Source organism: Talpa occidentalis, unplaced genomic scaffold (genome assembly GCF_014898055.3).
Source record: "Talpa occidentalis isolate TD23 unplaced genomic scaffold, MPIMG_talOcc4v2.1 talOcc4.2, whole genome shotgun sequence".
NCBI classification, from domain to species: Eukaryota; Metazoa; Chordata; class Mammalia; order Eulipotyphla; family Talpidae; genus Talpa; species Talpa occidentalis.
Window position 1 is genome coordinate 76,468,520 of NW_023602073.1, and position 17,631 is coordinate 76,486,150.

Consider the following 17,631-nt stretch of genomic DNA (forward strand, 5'->3'; position numbering starts at 1 on the left):
TCTTTTACTTTTCTGAGGACCAGACCATTTCTCAAGTTAGTCCAGTACCATGTTGCCTATATGATAGTGTGGTATTTGTTATGTTACAGAGAGAATGCAAAGAGAAAAAATTAAGTAATGGTCAACTTTTAACATGTAAAATGCAATTTTCAAGTAAATCTTGAGATTCAGGGAGAAACTACTTTTAAAAAGTTCATTGTTGCCTCTTTTTTGGACGAGACACATGGAAGGAGCAGATGAGAAGGGAAAGAAGGTTGTTGCTATGCCAGAAATCCTTAAGAAAAAGTGAAGGGATTTCTTAGAGCTGAAGATCAAGTCCCTGAGAAAGAAGTTTGCCCAAAAGATGCACTGAAAGACAAGGAGGAAGCTTATTTATGAAAGAGCTAAGCACTACAATGGAGAATATAAGCAGATGTACAAAACTGAGTTTGGACTGCCTAGGTTGGCAAGAAGAGCTGGAAACATGTATGTCCTTGCTGAACCCAGATTGGCATTTTTATCAGGCTCAGAGTTATGAATAGTCAAAGGTCTGAAAAGAGTTGCAGCTTATTCGCCTTCTCCAGATCATCAATGGCTTCAGTTAACATGCTGAGGATTTTGAAGTCATATATTGCTTGGAGTATTCATTTTCTTAAGTCAGTAAATTAATTGATCTGCAAGCATAGTTATGGTAAAATCAACAAGGACCAAATTGCCCTAACAGATAACATATTGATTGTTCCATCTCTTGGTAAATAGGACTACAAAGTGGACCACCTGAGTCAAGAACAAATGGGAGGTCGAGTTTATGAATTATTAATTAACTAATCAATATAATAATTTATAACCTTTATTGAGATATAATTAATGTACAGTAATGCATATATTTTATGTGTGCAATTTTATGAGTTTGGACATATGTATATATATTCATGAAAACATCACCACAATCAAGATTGTAACTATCACCTTAAAAAATTCCATTGTGTCCCCTAGTTTTTTGTGTTTCCCTTGTGCTTTTTTCCCCTTGTGGTAAGAACACTTACCATGAGATTTTTTTTGAAGTACAATAGATAGTATTGTTAACGATGAGCACCATGTTATACACAGATCTCTAGGACTCATTTGCCTTGTAGAGTTGAAACTTTATATTTTGATTATTTTAGCTAGTATATCAGAAAACTCAGTTTGCCACCAGTGTGTATCCTTTATTACTGACAACCACTTCCCTTCTGACACTTTTGGTCACAGAATGAGTGGGTCTCCCCACAACCAAGTAATTTTCTGTGATGCTAGTTGGTTTCCCTACAACTCGACTCAACTGTGATGCTTGGATAGATAGCACCAGATTTCACAGGTGAAGGACTCAGTCCCACAGAATTGCTTCAGATACCAATCCAAATGTAGGGTGTAAATTGTGTCTGTAACTAGTTGGGTATGAATCCAAGTTTCCCATGATTCCCTCCTCAGATTCCATTAATTTGCCAGAGTAATTCACAAATCTCATGGAAGCACATGTTTATATTTACCAGTTATTAAAGCATGTGATGAAGGACACAGATAAACAACCAGAGGAAAAGATACACAGGTCTGGGAGGGTCTTGAGAACAACAGCTTCTTTTCTCATGGAGTTAGGGTGCATCTCTGTCCTGCTCTCCAAATCCCATGCCACTAGAATTTCTTTTTTTTTAACTTATTTTTTTTTTAAGATTTATTTATTTATACAAGAACTGGGGTATAGTCAGAGGTGTGGGAGGGTGAGAGAATTCACCAGAGATAGAGCGGGGAGCAGAACAGGCAGATGGACCAAAGACACTGCTGAGGGGAGCAGTGGGCGAGACAGGAGAGGTCTGCTGACCATGTGGGAGTCTCCCTGGCTGGCCAGGATCAAACCCATGCTGCAGAAGCTGTGGACAGCTTCATAGCGCGGCGCTCAACCCGTTGCACCACCGGGGAGGCCCACCATTAGAATTTCTATGAAAACTTCCTTGTGTAGTCATGCTCAATCATGAACTCCAGTTTTAGTTGTTTTTCCTTCTCAAGACAATGGGTATTTAGGTTGAAAAAACTAAGCTTCAAATTATGACTTGGTTTTTCCAGTGACCAGCCCTTATCAGACGCCTAACCAGAGTGACCTCATTAGAACAAGTCACTCCTATCACCCAGGGCATTACAGAGGTTTTAGGCACTCTGTGCCAGGAATCAGGGCAATTACCAATATCTGTGCTCTTTTGTCTCACACATACTGCATGTAAGTGGAATCACATAGTATTTGTTTCCATTACTAATTTATTCACTCCGTTTAATGCCTGAGAGGTCAAGTTTAGACCTCAAAGAGGGCTACACTACCAGTTACTAACTTAGGTGAGTCTGAATCAATCATAAAACACAGCCAGACCCTCACCTGGAAACAAGACTATAACCTATTGCTACAACTACAACTCATAAAGTTAATTTTAAATAACAGAAAGGCCAGTGATTTCCAGTCAGATAAGGCACATTATTCTTGACATCAGAGACATTAGATTATGATGTGATACAAAGATTCATTGTGGATCCAAGAACTCTATATAGCTAGTGTCATATCTCTCTTCACCCCCAAACACTTAAAGGGCAGCTCAAAGAGTGAAGCAGAAGGAGGGAAAGCCTTTGAGAAGCACTTGGATGAAAGAGAAACTGAGTAATACTTAGAGGAGCCATTTAAAAGATAGGATCAGACTTCAGATAAACAGATTGGACACATAGGCTATTTTTTCTCACTAATCAGATTGAGTGGAAAGCTGATTAATTATAAACAAATCAAGAAATTACATATTCTCTGCCCACCTGAATTGATGTGTGAGTTAAATATCCAGCTATACTGATTAATGAATTAAAACCAAAAAAATATCTAGAAAAGAAAACTATGTAAAACTTTCATTGCATTTCAAACTCTCAGGTCACTGAAAGATAGTTGTATTATCCAAACATGCATATATATTTAAATCCAATTATCCTGAATCAATTATAACAAGTAAAAAGCACTTTAACTTAACATTTGGTAGAGATGTAAATTGGATGTACTCTAAACTTTATAATAATACACTTAAGTTCCCATGTGTGAACCTTCCTAACAATATTTTAGAGAGAAATGACACAAATCAAGGAGACCCACCAGGCTGGGGCTGAGGAGAAATGTCCCTCCCTGGCTTACAGACCCTGGCTATGGACACAGTGTGTGCAGGGGCCTGGGAATAGAGGTGGGGGTTTCAGAACACTAGAAGAGGAAGAAGACGAGGAAGAATGATCCTCCTGGAGAAGGCAGCTGCAAGTGACGGGGGCAAGTCACCATACAGAGGTGGTCGTGGACCCCGAAAATGAGCGTGCCATTGAGATGTCCATGAACAAGAACCTTCCTGCCAGGTGCCCTGACTGTCATCATCAAGAAGAAGCTGACTGAGAAGCACATGGAGAAAGAGACAGGTAGGTCAGAGGTGTCTGGCTTCCCTGTGCCCCAGCTGGGCACCCAGATCTCGGAGGTTTACAGAGAGATCTGAGAGGTGTCACTTAGGTACTGCAGTGGGAAGATTTCCAAGGCATTTGGTTTCCAACTGGAAGCAAATCCTCTACGTCAGAGTCTGAAGCCTGGCCTGCAGCTGCCATGAAGCAAGCCAGGAAGCTCTTTGCCACTAATGTGAAGGAACAGATGGTCCAGTACTTCTACAACCTTGTCCTGCTCCCCCAGGTATGAGATGACATCACTGAATATGAATAACCCAACTTCCACCTCTACATGGCACTCAAGCAGACACTTTTTTAAAGCCCAGAGCCTGGTTCATAGGGATCCTGATCCCACTGTGCAAGCTATGCACATTTACCCTCTGAAAAACCATCATCGTGGGTAGTATCATCACCAAATGCTCCATCCCTGTGGGGCAGCCACACTGAAAATTGCTGAGATGGCATATAGCAGTGCCAATAGCATCTTCCTTTGGCTGCTGCTGGATAAGAGAAGCACTACCTTATTGGGTGCCGGAAGCCATGCTCGTCTACTTTCTAGGGATCTGAACTGAGAAGTGTGAACTGCCCATGCTCAGGAGTCCTGAGGTCCAGCATTGCAAGGCAGACCTGGCCCTGGAGCAGAAGGAGACCCCCCGCAACTGCTCCACCTGCAGCCCTGTCTACAAGTGTCCCCTGAGATCATGCGTGAGCTTCAGAGGTCAGTTCCCCCGAGATGTGAAAGATGTTCCCTTTATCATGGAGTGAGGAAACAGACCCTCGTCCTCATCAGATCCTGGGAGGACACCAGAATCCCCACTGATGACTAATGTTGGCAATCGTTGAACCTTAATCGCTAAAGGCCCAGATCAAGGCTGTGAGAGGCCACAGGCATCTGCGACTTCCCAGTACCTGACAGAGGACTGAGAGTCTGGCTGGCTCTCCCTCAATTCTAGGCCAGAGTGCCTGCTTAGTTCTGGCACCTGACTTGAGCTCTCTCTCTGCAGCCGGGGCTTGGAATAAGGACTTCCTCTCAGGCTGCTGTGTCAAGTCTCTGAGGTGTGGATAAAAACCAAGGCAGGTATTTACTGAAGGGGAAAAATATATATATTTTATAGGCTGACAATATACACATTATAGTTTTTCTTAAAACCCAAATATTGTCTGTCTTTAAATATATATTGTTCTGTCTTTAAATACATACTGTTATAGGAAAGCTGTTTTCCTTTCTATGTAATTCATAGCATCACAGAAAAAGGCAAATCACTACATATTTGCCGATCTTTAACATTGCAGTCCAGTGAAATTTTCTACCCTTAAGCTCCCTACTTATGCTATATGTTACTACTTTGTATCCAAGATGGAAATTTAACAGAAAAAAATTGAATACATATTAAGGATGGTAAGCATGGTCCTATGAGGTGGGGGAGGTACACTTTTGGCTCCCTCCTGTTTATAAGGGAATATTTTATTCATTCCTCCTTACTCTTCAGGGAAGGGTGCAGAGTGTCATTTCACTGTTTCCTGCTGCCCCTCAGTCCCTTGGCCCCCATGCATGTGTTTTACTGAGAGGAGCTTTCGGGGGCATTTGGGAATGCATGAAGCTCCTAAGCCTCCAGATGATGGTTGTCATTTCTGCAATGGAGCCCTTGTGGGGCCAGTTGCTGTCGCTGCTGCTAAAAGCTGGAGAGCTGCTGGGAATGTGCACAAAGGCTGGGGCGCTCTGCTTTCAGGGAGCCAGGGTGGCACTGCCTCCATGGCTGCTGTGCTGCTGCCACGGCCACTGCTGCCTCCAACCGCAATAGATTATAATTCAATAGAATTCAGATCTTTAGTTGCCTGGAGCAGCCCGGCAATAGGCCCAGAGGTCCTTTCAAATCAGGACTTTTACAGTTATTTTAATCCACAGGAGATGCCAACATTTCTCTGCCTCACAAAGACAAGCAAAACTATACACAGAGGCTGGTAAAAATATAAAGTCTTAAGGAGGAAGTTGAGCCAGATTCTCCTGTGGGAAAAAAATGAGAGCAAATCCATGTGTCTTGTTCACTGTGCTAATCTGCTGTGTATTTTCAATTCTCAGGTAGGAACAGTACACTATATAAATGATGAGAGGAAGTATGTATAAACACATACTATTTTGTGAACTGAGACTGTCTTCTGCAAGCTGCAGATCATATGACTCACTCAACAGGGTGAATGTTATTCAAATCATTTCCTCCTGCTGGATTAAGTTGGACACTGGAGTGATGGCTACAATGACTTAATTCTTCCAGGGCAGCCTGGTTCAGTTTAGCACTAGTTCTACTGAGAGAAGCTGAGGAACAAATATATGCATGGCCTTAGAAGAACAGTACACCTTGCTGCTACTGCAGCACAAATTTTGGGATCAGGCTGCCCCGGTCCAGATCCTACTTTGCCATTTATTAACAGTGAGAATTTGGGCACATTTGTAACCTATCTGTGCCCTCTGAGATGAGAAAGATGATAATGATGGTACCTGTAATAAGGATGAAATAAATAAACATACACACAGAGCATAAAGCAGTATCTGGTGCATAGTAGGTGCTATTCAAAGTGTGTTTTACCAGCAGCAATATCGACATTCGTAAGGTCTGTCTTTGGCCTACAATATCAGAATCTGCAATTTCAACAAAATTCCTATTGACACTTGATGCTAGAGAAGCATTGCTATGTAAATGTTGGCTTTGGTATAATTGACTTAAGTGGTCAAGGTGAGAGGGGCATTCCCGCTGATTTGCCTTTCCCTTCCATCTTCTGGGCCCCAGGGGGAGACTATGATCTCTGTGAGCTTTGCCTCTCATTATCCTGACTTGTTGGTGGACAACAGGTTACTGTTCGGAGTCTATGTCCTATGTCAGTCTCAATCTGCATCCTGACCTTGAGTATTTGCTTTGCATCCAGATCCTGATGTTTCTGACTCTGTCAGCTTATTTAAGCCCAAATCTCCATTAAGGTTGCTTATCAATATTAATGAATATCTTACATTATATGTATTGCATTCTGATACCTTTGTAATTCCATGGAAAGATTCTATACCCAAATGCTCTTCCTCAATACAACAAGAAGAATATTAGAAACATATTATGAAAAATGAAAAAAAGTTGGCATTACTTAACACTTACCTCCAAGGCTCCATACAGCACAGAAACATTTGGTTTTTATAGTTGGCTCCAAGAGGCAATTTTCTAACAGAGATTTTACAGCAGAGAAGAGAGCTTGGCCTTTAAAGAATGCAAAGGTCAACAAAGCAAAATTTGCTCTATTTATGGCATGGGTGTGACATTTGGACCTCTTAGCAGCCAATATTCTTTTGGCTTTAGGAAGCAGTTCATTGCCACACCTGCTTGCTTTATTTCACATCAAATGGTCTTTAGTAAAGAGGTTTGGAAACAGAGACCTTCTGTAGGCATTCATGCCAAGCTTATCACAATTTCATGACGCTTGGCCAATAATGCAATGAGAATGGATGACACCAGGATGCCAGGGCCCTTGGTGTGTGGTGAATTGAACGGATGTAATTATATGTGAAATGGACAGAAGAAATGCTTCAAGGGCAGACTGGCACCTAGCTGAAAGTAGCAGAGCAGCTCTGTAAAGAGGCAGAAATTCACAGCAATAAGCTTTGTATCCTGCCATGGATCAAATTGGAAAAGAGGAGAGGTTAGTTATTTGTAGACTATGAGATTAATGTGACTCTGAAACCACTTCAAACGTGGGTGTCCAAGCTGCTAGGCAGGACCACAAGCCATGCACAATTATTGATTGCCTTCTCTGTGTATGGCATGAAGAAAGCAGCCAAAGAACAAAAAGGAGAAGGGTAAAATTCAGACGCTTTTTCCTAAAGGGCTGATGGTTACCTGTAAGAAATGCACATACATATATGAATAGAAATAAACTTTAGTCTAGAGGGGCCAGAATAGCTTCAAGAAGAGGAGATTGGAGTTATAAGTTTAAAGACTCAGTTTGTTAGAGTGTGAAGGGGAGATTTCATGTTCCCTGCCCCACCTAATGAAGGGTGGAGATGAGCAATGAGAAGAGGACTCAGAGAAGAAGCCTGGAGGAAGGACCTGGAGCAGAGAAGCATGTGACTAAGTCCTGTTTGCTTCTCCTCTTCAGACTTGCACCTTGGACTTGGGGGACATGGAAGGAAACATGTAGAGTCAAGACATGCAGACACTTGGGAGCGATGTGGGTGAGAGACCCATGGGGAGGCTGACAATGGCAGCTATTACTTGAATTTATACTAACTGTGCTCCTTTCATCCCAGACTTGCCCAGTCTCTCTGCCCCTTTCCTATTGTTCCCTGCCAGAGGTGCCTTAGACTTGTGGCAAGCTTTTGGGCCTCAATGGCCCCACTTTGGGCCAACACTGTTTGGCTGGGCATTTACCTCTGAGGGGTTGGGTGACTTTGGGTATTTAATTGGAAAACAGAAGATCCTTTCTTCTCTTTCTGTGCACACTATTAAAGCTCTTTCATAATAAATGTATGCTTTGTCTTTATGTGGTAGATGTCAGAAGCCATTTGCAGTGTGCAGTTTTGGGGGTCCCACGGTACCCCCTCAGGCTGCTTGCTAACAAATTTATATTTGTTTTGTGCTGTACTCACAATCCTGGAAACACAAAATCTTGTGACCAATGTGAAGCTTGGCTGGAAAAAAGAAGATGAATTTTAGGGAACCAATAAGTAACCCTTACTTTGCCCGCTCATGCTCAACATATTGGAAGGACAATATAGGAGTCAGACTCTTGGGAAGAATATCAGTTTCATTACTGATGGAAGGTCAGTCAGAGGTCATGAGTGATATGTAGCTGCATGCATTTTAATACTTTAATGCAGACGTAGGCAGGATTACTGCCTATTGCTGTGAGAGCTGGAAACCACAGTCTACTCTCCAGAGACGGGGCCCCCACGGCATGGCAGAGAACAGACAACATATATACCCTGTCTGCAGACAGGCAATAGGAGAGAGAATTCATATTCCTTTGACTTTAGGAAGGAATTCACTGCCACAACTCTTTGCTTTAGTTCACCTCAAATGATCTTTAGTAAGAGATTAGGAAACAGAGACCATCCACAGACATTCAGCAGCCCAGTGCTTGTTCCAAAGTTCACACAATTGAAAAGTCATTTCTCCTTCTTTGAAAATATATCCTCTGTCTCATTTACCTGCCTGATATCATTCCCTAGAGCTTATTCTATTTTTAATGGAGTTGGTAAATTGATTTCTGTGCAACCAACCAAATGAACATACAGGAGCAGCATCTTTAATCTTTCACTAAATCTGTATATTTTTGTGATGTCAGTGTATATATCTATACACATATATAAATATATACATATATAAATGCATATGTAATTTTTCTTTATGTTAAATTATTTTTTCCATATTTGGTATAGTAGTATATCTATAAGAATAAGGCTTTAGAATAATGATTGTACTAATTAAAATCTGTGATCTCTTTCCCTGAACAATAACTATTGCCCATCTTTACATTTCATTGTGGTTATTGTCCTGAGGCTCTTGATATTGATGATTGATGGAGAGCTCCTTTTTCACCAGCTTGATTGAGATCTATTAAAGAGTCCTGGATGAAAAGACAAGGAGAGTTAGGAGAAATAAGGAAACTGCAGTGTTTGGACTGTTATATCGAATGCAGATGCGATTAACTCTGAATGGCCTTGTTGTGCATAACTAAGAACAAAGACTAGAAGTCATGTAGAGATATTTTACATACACTGAAAGGAATTTTTTTCAATAATGTTAACCACTTAAATATTGAAGAGAGCTGTCTTGAGAGATGGTGAATTTCCTATCTCTAGTAATTTACAAATTCAGTGACAAGGATTTTTTTTTTTGAGGTTATTTTAAGCCCCACAAGGCTGATTGGCTAGGTTTAAAGTTCTTAAAAGCTTATTCTAAAACTAGTGGCTCACTGACTGTGAGATTAACCCTGGGAGTATAAAATATATATATTCCTCTATGAACTTCCCAATGGGTGTCACAGAGTGTGCCGTGGGTGGGCTGTGTTGGGTGTCCTCAGGTTTCACAGATTCTTGGTTAACTAGAAGGACTCCTAGGATATATGAAGCTGTTATTCTCACTGTTGATTGTGAAAGAATAAAGATTAACAGCAACAAATGAAATGGCTGCATAGGGCAAAATCCAGGATAAACCAGGTGCAAGGTGCCCACTCTCAGTGGAGTTAGAGGGCGTGGGTTTCATTTTCCCAGCAATGATCTGTGACAACATTCAGAGAATTGCCTACAAGGTAATCCATATAGTCCCTGGTGTCCAGGATTTGTATTGGAGGTTCAGTCAGACTTTCAGTGCCTATGTGATTGACCTTAGCTATTAAGTGCTCATCCTCCTCTTCCCCCCAAAAATCAAATTGATACAGCATGACCACATACTAAAAAATTGCATAGTCCAAGGACTCAGGTTATCACCCAGGGTTTAGTCAAGGACCAGTTCTTTCTTTGGAAAGCTCAGTCTTTTAGTTAATCCTTTACTGCATAGGGATACAGGTGAGTCTTGAGATACTGGTCCCTTCAGTCTCAGGAGGCCAGTGCACCCAGGCCAATTGACATAGCCATGAGCAATCAGTCTCTTTAGGGCTTCTCATGGTCAGATGCAATGGGAAAGGAAAAAGTAGGGAAGCACAGATAGGTACATACCAGATTATTCTGGCAAGCAGAATCTTTGGAAACTTTGGGACTACATGATTTCTAAGGATTCCAACTGCTATTTCTGTGATTCTTGGATTTAAATTTCCTGGTGAATGCCTGCTAAGTATCTTTTTCCCCCTCTCCAGATGCTTATTTGATTAAGTTTAGTTTTTGGCTGAAGATGCTGCATTTTGGAGAAGTATTTCCAACAAATGCAATGGCCGCTGGGGGATGAGAAATGGATGCGAGAAGAAAGTACCCAATTGCATCTCCAGAAACAGAAAGAGGTTTTGGGAAATCCTCAGTTTATAGGGTATTTGTGTTAAGAGAGGGTAGGTTCTCTAAATGTAGAGAATATTTTTGAAATATTTGCGAATGTTAAATAATTACCAGATTAAAATTTTGCATTTAATTTAATTAATTTTAATTTAATTAATTTATAGCAGATATATATAGTAAATTTATAGTAGATGATCTACCCACATAGATTAAAATATGGATCAAGTATTAAATATAGAGATGAATTAATTAGCATTTTGGTTTCAGTTGCCTTCTTTCTTTTTTGCTACCAGCACACACATTGGATCTCTCTTATTTGGCCACACGCCATTACTGTGCTCTTTCTTGACTTCTATGACATTTCTCTTTCCTGAATCTCTCCTTTTTTCCTCTGATATTTTCTTGTTCTTATTTGGAATTTCTACTTTTGCCTGCCCCTTTAATCGACTTGTACCCCAACTATATTTTTAAGGTTCTATTCTTAAAACTTTATCTTTTCCTTTTATGTTCATTCCTTTAGAAGTATAATTAAATAACAAATGTTTATTGAGTGCCTATTATATACCAGACAGTATGCAATGTCCTGACATCAAAGACTTCAAATTCTTCACAAATTTAGTGATTACTTATATTCCACTCCTCTCTGTAATCCAATACCAAATCATACACTGATCTCTTAGTAGTCCTGGAAGTACTGCATATCCAATATGGAAAAATGCTGAACTTACCCACTAAACCTGGTTTTGGATGGAGGACAAGAATAGAAAAAACAACTGAAAAGGAGGTGCACACACAAGACCAGAAACCTGGCTCACACAAGGAGGTAGGGGTAGAAGAGATTAGCATAGCCATGGACACAGGCGCCAAAGGATCTTAGTCTACGCCTAAGGATACTAGTTTCCTCAGCTGTGTCCTCTGCCCTAAGGATCTTAGTTTCTATAACTGTGTCAATGGCTATGTTGTTATCCAAAATTAGCAACCAATTGAAGGCTCACAAGGAGTGAGCCTCTCCCAAACAGAAGATTACATAAGGTCTGTGTCTGCACAGGCTTGGGGGCAGCAATCCTTATGCCCTTCTGTGTTTATGCAGGTGCTTCTTTTCACCAACTCTCTCCCTCTTCAGTGCAGCAGCTTTCTGGCTGTCCGTGCCCTATACCATGCCAGGACTTCTTTTCACTGACTTCCCTCAGCGGAGGCTGCTCTCCTCAAGGCCACAGGCCTGCAACCATGCAGGCCTCTCTTAGCAAACCTGTCCCTTTCAGGGCAGCTCTTCCTGCCCGATTGTGTCTATACAAGTTTTCTTTATTCCTCCGTCCCTTTCCCTAACAAACTTGCTCTTTAAATATAATTAACGACTCTGTCTCATGGAGAAACTCACCTGGGAAACTTGCCACGTGTTGCTGAAACGGGAGCTCTGGTGAAACCTTTCTCAAACTGAACCCAAGGACCCCACACTCCAAATCCACTGACTCCAAAAAACCACAAGTCTTGAGGGTTCCCTTTATTTGTTGGAGAGCATTATCCCACATGTCCAAGTTTCTCATCTTTGTACCTACTCATTCCCATGTTCTTTTTATCCTGCCTGCGCTCTCTCTCTTAAGTTCATTTCCATCTCTCACTAACAGAGGGATAGAAGCTCCCCACTTTTTTTTTTTTTTTTTTTGGTGGGACCCTTGCCGGTCGCTGGGGATCGAACTGGTGCTGCAGAGGCTGTGGGCAGCCTTGCAACCCAGCGCTCAACCGCTGGGCCACCAGGGGAGGCCCGATAGCAGCCTCTTAATTGAGTCCTGGTTTCCAGGTTATAACACGAATATAGAATTGTCCTTCTAATCGCCTTTTTCTGCATTTCATCCTCCTGCTCACTCTCAGTACAACCCATAATCCTCTCCTATGTGACCCTAACTACTTTCTTGTTTCCCACCATTTTCACTCATGCCCTCATCCCCTAGTAGCATCAGACTGGACAGATTTCCTCATAAACGCTCAAGTTTTGACCCGTGGGCCTAGGGTTTCCTTTCTCTCTCTCTTTGTTTGGTGAAATTCAACCTTCAAGGCTTAGAGAGTTCTGTAGAGCTGTCTCCACATCACCTAGTTCTTTGTTCATATTTCTCTGATAGTATTTTCTGTCCCCAGGACATTGTTCAATGTCTGACACAGATCAGATTGCAACAGGGTGGTCCCCAGGAAAGGGGGAGGTTCCAGGTTTCCCGCCCCACCCAAAAGGAGGGTGGAGCTGAGCAGAAAAAGAAGAAGCTGCAAAGGAGACTGAGAAAGGAAGGAAGCAGGATGGAGAGCCAGAAGGAGACCTGGAGGAGGCACATGGAGACGAGAGACACGTGAGGAAACTGCTTGCCTTTTGGTCGTGGACTGGGTGACACAGATATGGGTGAGAGAACTGTGGGGAGGTGACAATGGAGGTTTTTGTCTTGATTTTGCTCTTTTCCTTTCAGACTTGTCTGGTTGTTTCTGACCCTTTTCTGTGTGTCCCCACTGGAAGATGCTTTAGACTTGTGGCAGGCTTTGGGGGCTTGGTGTGGGCCAATTCCATTTGGATGGAATTTTACCCACGAGGGGACGGGTAACTTTGGGTTCTTGATTTAGAAACTAGATTCTTTGCCTTTCCTGTGTTGTTTACTAATTGTATTAAAGTTCCTTCCCATTAAAGTCTAATATGTTTTGTGATTTGCACATCAAAGACATCTTTACAGACACATCACCCAAAGCAGTGATAGTGAAGGCAAAGATAAACAGCTGGGACTACATCAAATTAAAGAGCTTCTGCACAGCAAAAGAGACAATAACAAAAACAAAGAGAAACCCCACCAACTGGGAGAACATTTTTGCACCCAACACTAATGATAAAGGACCGATCACAAAAATCTGCAAAGAGCTGATGAGACTCAACAACAACAAAGAAAATAATCCAGTTAAAAAATGGGCAGAAGAGCTAAAAAGAAACTTCTCTGAAGAGGAAATGCAAATGGCCAACAGGCATATGAGAAAATGTTCAACATCACTTGTAATCAGGGAAATGCAAATCAAAACTACCATGAGATACCATCTTACACCAGTGAGAATGGCACATATTAAAAAAACTAGCAACAACAAATATTGGCGAGGGTGTGGAGAAAAAGGAACTCTTCTGCACTGTTGGTGGGCGTGCAAACTGGTCCAACCACTATGGAGAGCTGTGTGGAGATATCTGGACCTACAAACATAGAGCTTCCATATGATCCAGTAATTCACTCCTAGGTATCTACCCAAAGGACACAGAAACATCAATTCCAAAGAACACCTGCACCCCTATGTTGATAGCAGCACTGTTTACAATAGCTAAGCTTTGGAAACAGCCCAAATGCCCAAAAATAGATGACTGGATCAAGAAGATGTGGTACATATATACCATGGAATATTACTCAGCATTCAAAAAAGATAAGCACATGCAATTTGCAGCAACATGGATGGAGCTGGAAGGGATCATGCTCAGCGAAATAAGCCAAAAAGAAAAAGAAAAATACCGGATGGTCTCACTCATAGCAGGAATCTAGAAAACTTAAATAAGGGACCAGGAAAATGAATAACTATAAGAAAGTGAAAATCAGAATCAACAAAAAACTATGAAACAGAGACACTTTTGGGGTGTGGGGGGCGGGAGGGGAGGGATTGGGATCAGAAACGGGGGGTTGCAATTGTATGGGGAATATAAAAATAAAATTTATTATTTAAAAAAAAATAAAGTCTAATATGTTTTGTGTTGATGCAGCGGATGGCAGAACCCATTTAGAGCAGGCAGGTTTGCGGGGTCTGGGCTGCCCCTCTCCTTGTCCTATAACAAGATGATCAATTTTTCAGGAGGAGGCTGCTGAATAACCAAAATGAAATTTGTTGCAGTTTTACATCTAGGACTATCTTTGTCTGATCCTTAACAACTTATTTTTGCCATAGCAAAATTACAGTATTGTTGAACAGTTGAGATATTTAATTGGTGTAAATGCATTTTTGAAATGCAAGTTTTGACTTGCTGAGTTTACTTTTAGCTCAGAATTACATCTCTAGGCTTATCTTTCATAAAATATATTCTGATAGAAGAGTTGCTCCTAAAAAAGTAAGATAGTCCAGTTGATCTCACATATTTTCAGCAAATGGGTTGAAGAAATGAAAACCATTCTAGATTTTGCAAATCATAATTACCTTAGCTTCTATGCTTACTTACATTGTTCTTAACTTTACGCCTTGGCGATGAAAATACTATATAGTCATATGATTACTTTTTCTTTCTTCACACATTATTTGTAAAATAACTGATAGAAGGTCTATAGCTAATTCTACTTATCCTATTTATATATTTACTCACAAGGTGGCCATAGAAGGAATTATCATCTTTTTTTTTTTTAAGATTTATTTATCTATTTATACAAGCACTGGGTACAGTCAGAAGCGCGGGAGGGTGAGAGAATTCACCAGAACCAGAGCGGAGAACAGAACAGGCAGAATGACAAAGAACACTGCTGAGGGGAGCAGTGGGCAGCAGGAGAGGTCTGCGTGCCAGAATTATCATCATTTTTCAAGGTAGAATTATTGAATCCAGTTACAATGTGAAGTTATAGGCTTTTCTTTAAATTCTAGGGTAATTCTAGGCTAAGGCTTGTGTAAGTTTACTACTGTTTACAGACCTCCTGTGTCCCAGGAGGTCATTCCTACTAATTGGATTGTCTCCATGGGGTGGATTTTGCAGATAAACTTCAACTCCTTTATAGTTCAGGATGACATGAAAGCCGGGGATGATAAAGATTCAGTAATGCTATTGGTGTGTTAGGCTGCATGTTGGTATTTTCCCAGATTCTTCTTAAATTTAATGTTATTTCCAAGGAAGGTTCCTTTTTCAATGTTTGATCTAAGTTTGTTAAGATGTTAAAACACACCCGGTGCCGAGTCCAAGAACGACCCAGACCCAAGTTCGATGCAAAAGCAAAGGTGGCCTTTATTAGCTAGCTTGAACTAGGGTCCAAACCCCCGGAGTGGAACCGACAAAGCGTCCGCGCCCAGACAGAGTTGGACCCTGAGCACCAAAATTAAGCAGTTTATATAGGCATACAGAATGGGCCCCTTAGGATAATCTGACAGCTTCCAATGTGGATTCTAGGAATCCGACTGTTAGGGTAATCTAATGGTTACAGACGCCGGTTCTTGGAATCTAGGATTCCAGGAATTGCAACCTCACTGTCAGTTAAGCTCTTAAATGGCTGCTGTACTTTAAAATGGCTGCTGTTAGGCTCTATTCTTACAAAGAAGCATAGCAAAGGAAGACTTAGAATTTTTGACAATGCATTTAAATATACAGTAAAAAGTGGCAACAAAAATTGGAAAGTATTAAGTGATTACAAATATTGACTGCTTTTAGTGGTTTGGGTGGTGCAAAGGAATATATCAAAACTGGTACTGTAATAGGGTGGTCCCCAGGAATGTGGGTTTCCTGCCCCACCTAAGAGAGGGCGGAGCTGAGCAGAGAGAGGAGAAGCTTCAGAGGAGACTGAGGAAGGAAGGAAGCAGGATGGAGCCAGAAGGAGACTTGGGGGAGGCACACGGAGCAGAGAGACACATGAAGAAACTGCGCTTGCCTTTTGGTCATGGACTGGTTGACACAGATGTGGGTGAGAGACCTGTGGGGAGGTGACAATGGAAGTTTTTGTCTTGATTTTGCTCTTTTCCTTCCAGACTTGTCTGGTTGTTTCTGATCCTTTTCTGTTGGTCCCCACTGGAAGATGCTTTAGACTTGTGGCAGGCTTTGGGGCCTTGCTCTGGGCCAATCCTGCTTGGGTGGACTTTTACCCACGAGGGGACAGGTAACATTGGGTGCTTGATTTAGAAACTAGATTCTTTGCCTTTCCTGTATTGTTTACTAATTGTATTAAAGTTCCTTCCCGTTAAAGTCTCATATGTTTTGTGTTGATGCAGTGGATGGCAGAACCTTTTTAGAGCAGGCAGGTTTGCAGGGTCTGGGCTAGCCCTCTCCCCGCCCTGTAACAGTACTATTTAAAAGAATGAGTTTTAAATATATTTTTCCCCAACTGAGTAAAAATAATGTTATGACACTTCAATTACTATTCATTAATAATTGCATATCTGTGAGACAAATCAAACTTAGATCTGTATTTAGTAGAGAAATTATCCCCCTGCCCCAGCAGTGTGATATACACCACAAGTTGTTTTTTCCCTTTTGTCTGTACTGACTGGTCCCATCTTTTGGCTTCTACATAACTCTGGCTTAGTTTTAAGGCTTGAGCAAATGTCTTTGACTCCAAAATGCTTCCCTTTAACCCTCAGCTTGGTTATTGCATATCTCTATCACTGTATCTTTCCATGCCATTTTTATAATATGTCAGTTTCCACCATTAGACTAAGACCAACTTGAGATAAGAGGTTGTTCTTTAGTCACCTGTGCCTAACATTGTGTCTCAGTGTAGTAGTAAATACTGTAACTTGTTTGAATAATAAATAAATGGAGTCAACTCTAAGGGCAAGAATTTTTGTTGTTGCATAGCATCATTGAAAGTTCTTATTTGTCAAAACTGGATTAATTTACCCTTAAGTTTTATGGACACATTTGAATCACTGGATTAAACTATGGTTTAATTTAGTTCTAAAATAAAAGCATTATCTCTTGTCCTCTAATTATTTAAAGAGTCTATTTTTAATACAGAAAGTGGAGGTGAATTAAAAAGCATGGAGAAAGTCATAAGTATAAATTGCTTCTCAATATAATCTCTTCAGTTCATATTTAATAAAGATAAGTTACTCAATCAACATTTACTCCATGTGTGAGAATATTTATACATAAATCACTTAGTTTGGCTTGGATCTAACATTGATAGGACATAATTGATCTTTAAAAGTTTTATGAAGAATCACAGACTGTGAAATTAAAGGTGGTTGTATTGTCTAACTTTGCCTTTCCATCAAGCAGACACCTGTTTTCTTGGTAGTGAAAAGCTTGTTTTATATGTACTATTGACCAGTCCATCAATTAATGCTGTCTCACAATAATTAACATCATGTTACCTTCCAGTTTCTATCAGGAAAGCCAGAGGTTTCTAACCTGATATACTGCCAGTTAGGGTGTTTTTCTCACCCTCCAAAAATGTTCAAAATCAGCATTAAATCCTGTATTTTACATTTTCTGGCTCATGATTTGGTAAACCACTGTA

The 17,631-nt window shown here is 40.8% G+C and overlaps 2 pseudogenes; both read left to right on the top strand.

The window, feature by feature from the left end:
- The first annotated feature begins 216 nt into the window (after positions 1-216).
- On the top strand, positions 217-738 carry LOC119253356 (60S ribosomal protein L7-like; annotated as a pseudogene).
- Positions 739-3,337: 2,599 nt separating this feature from the next.
- Positions 3,338-4,224, top strand: LOC119253357 (bystin-like; annotated as a pseudogene).
- Positions 4,225-17,631: the final 13,407 nt, after the last annotated feature.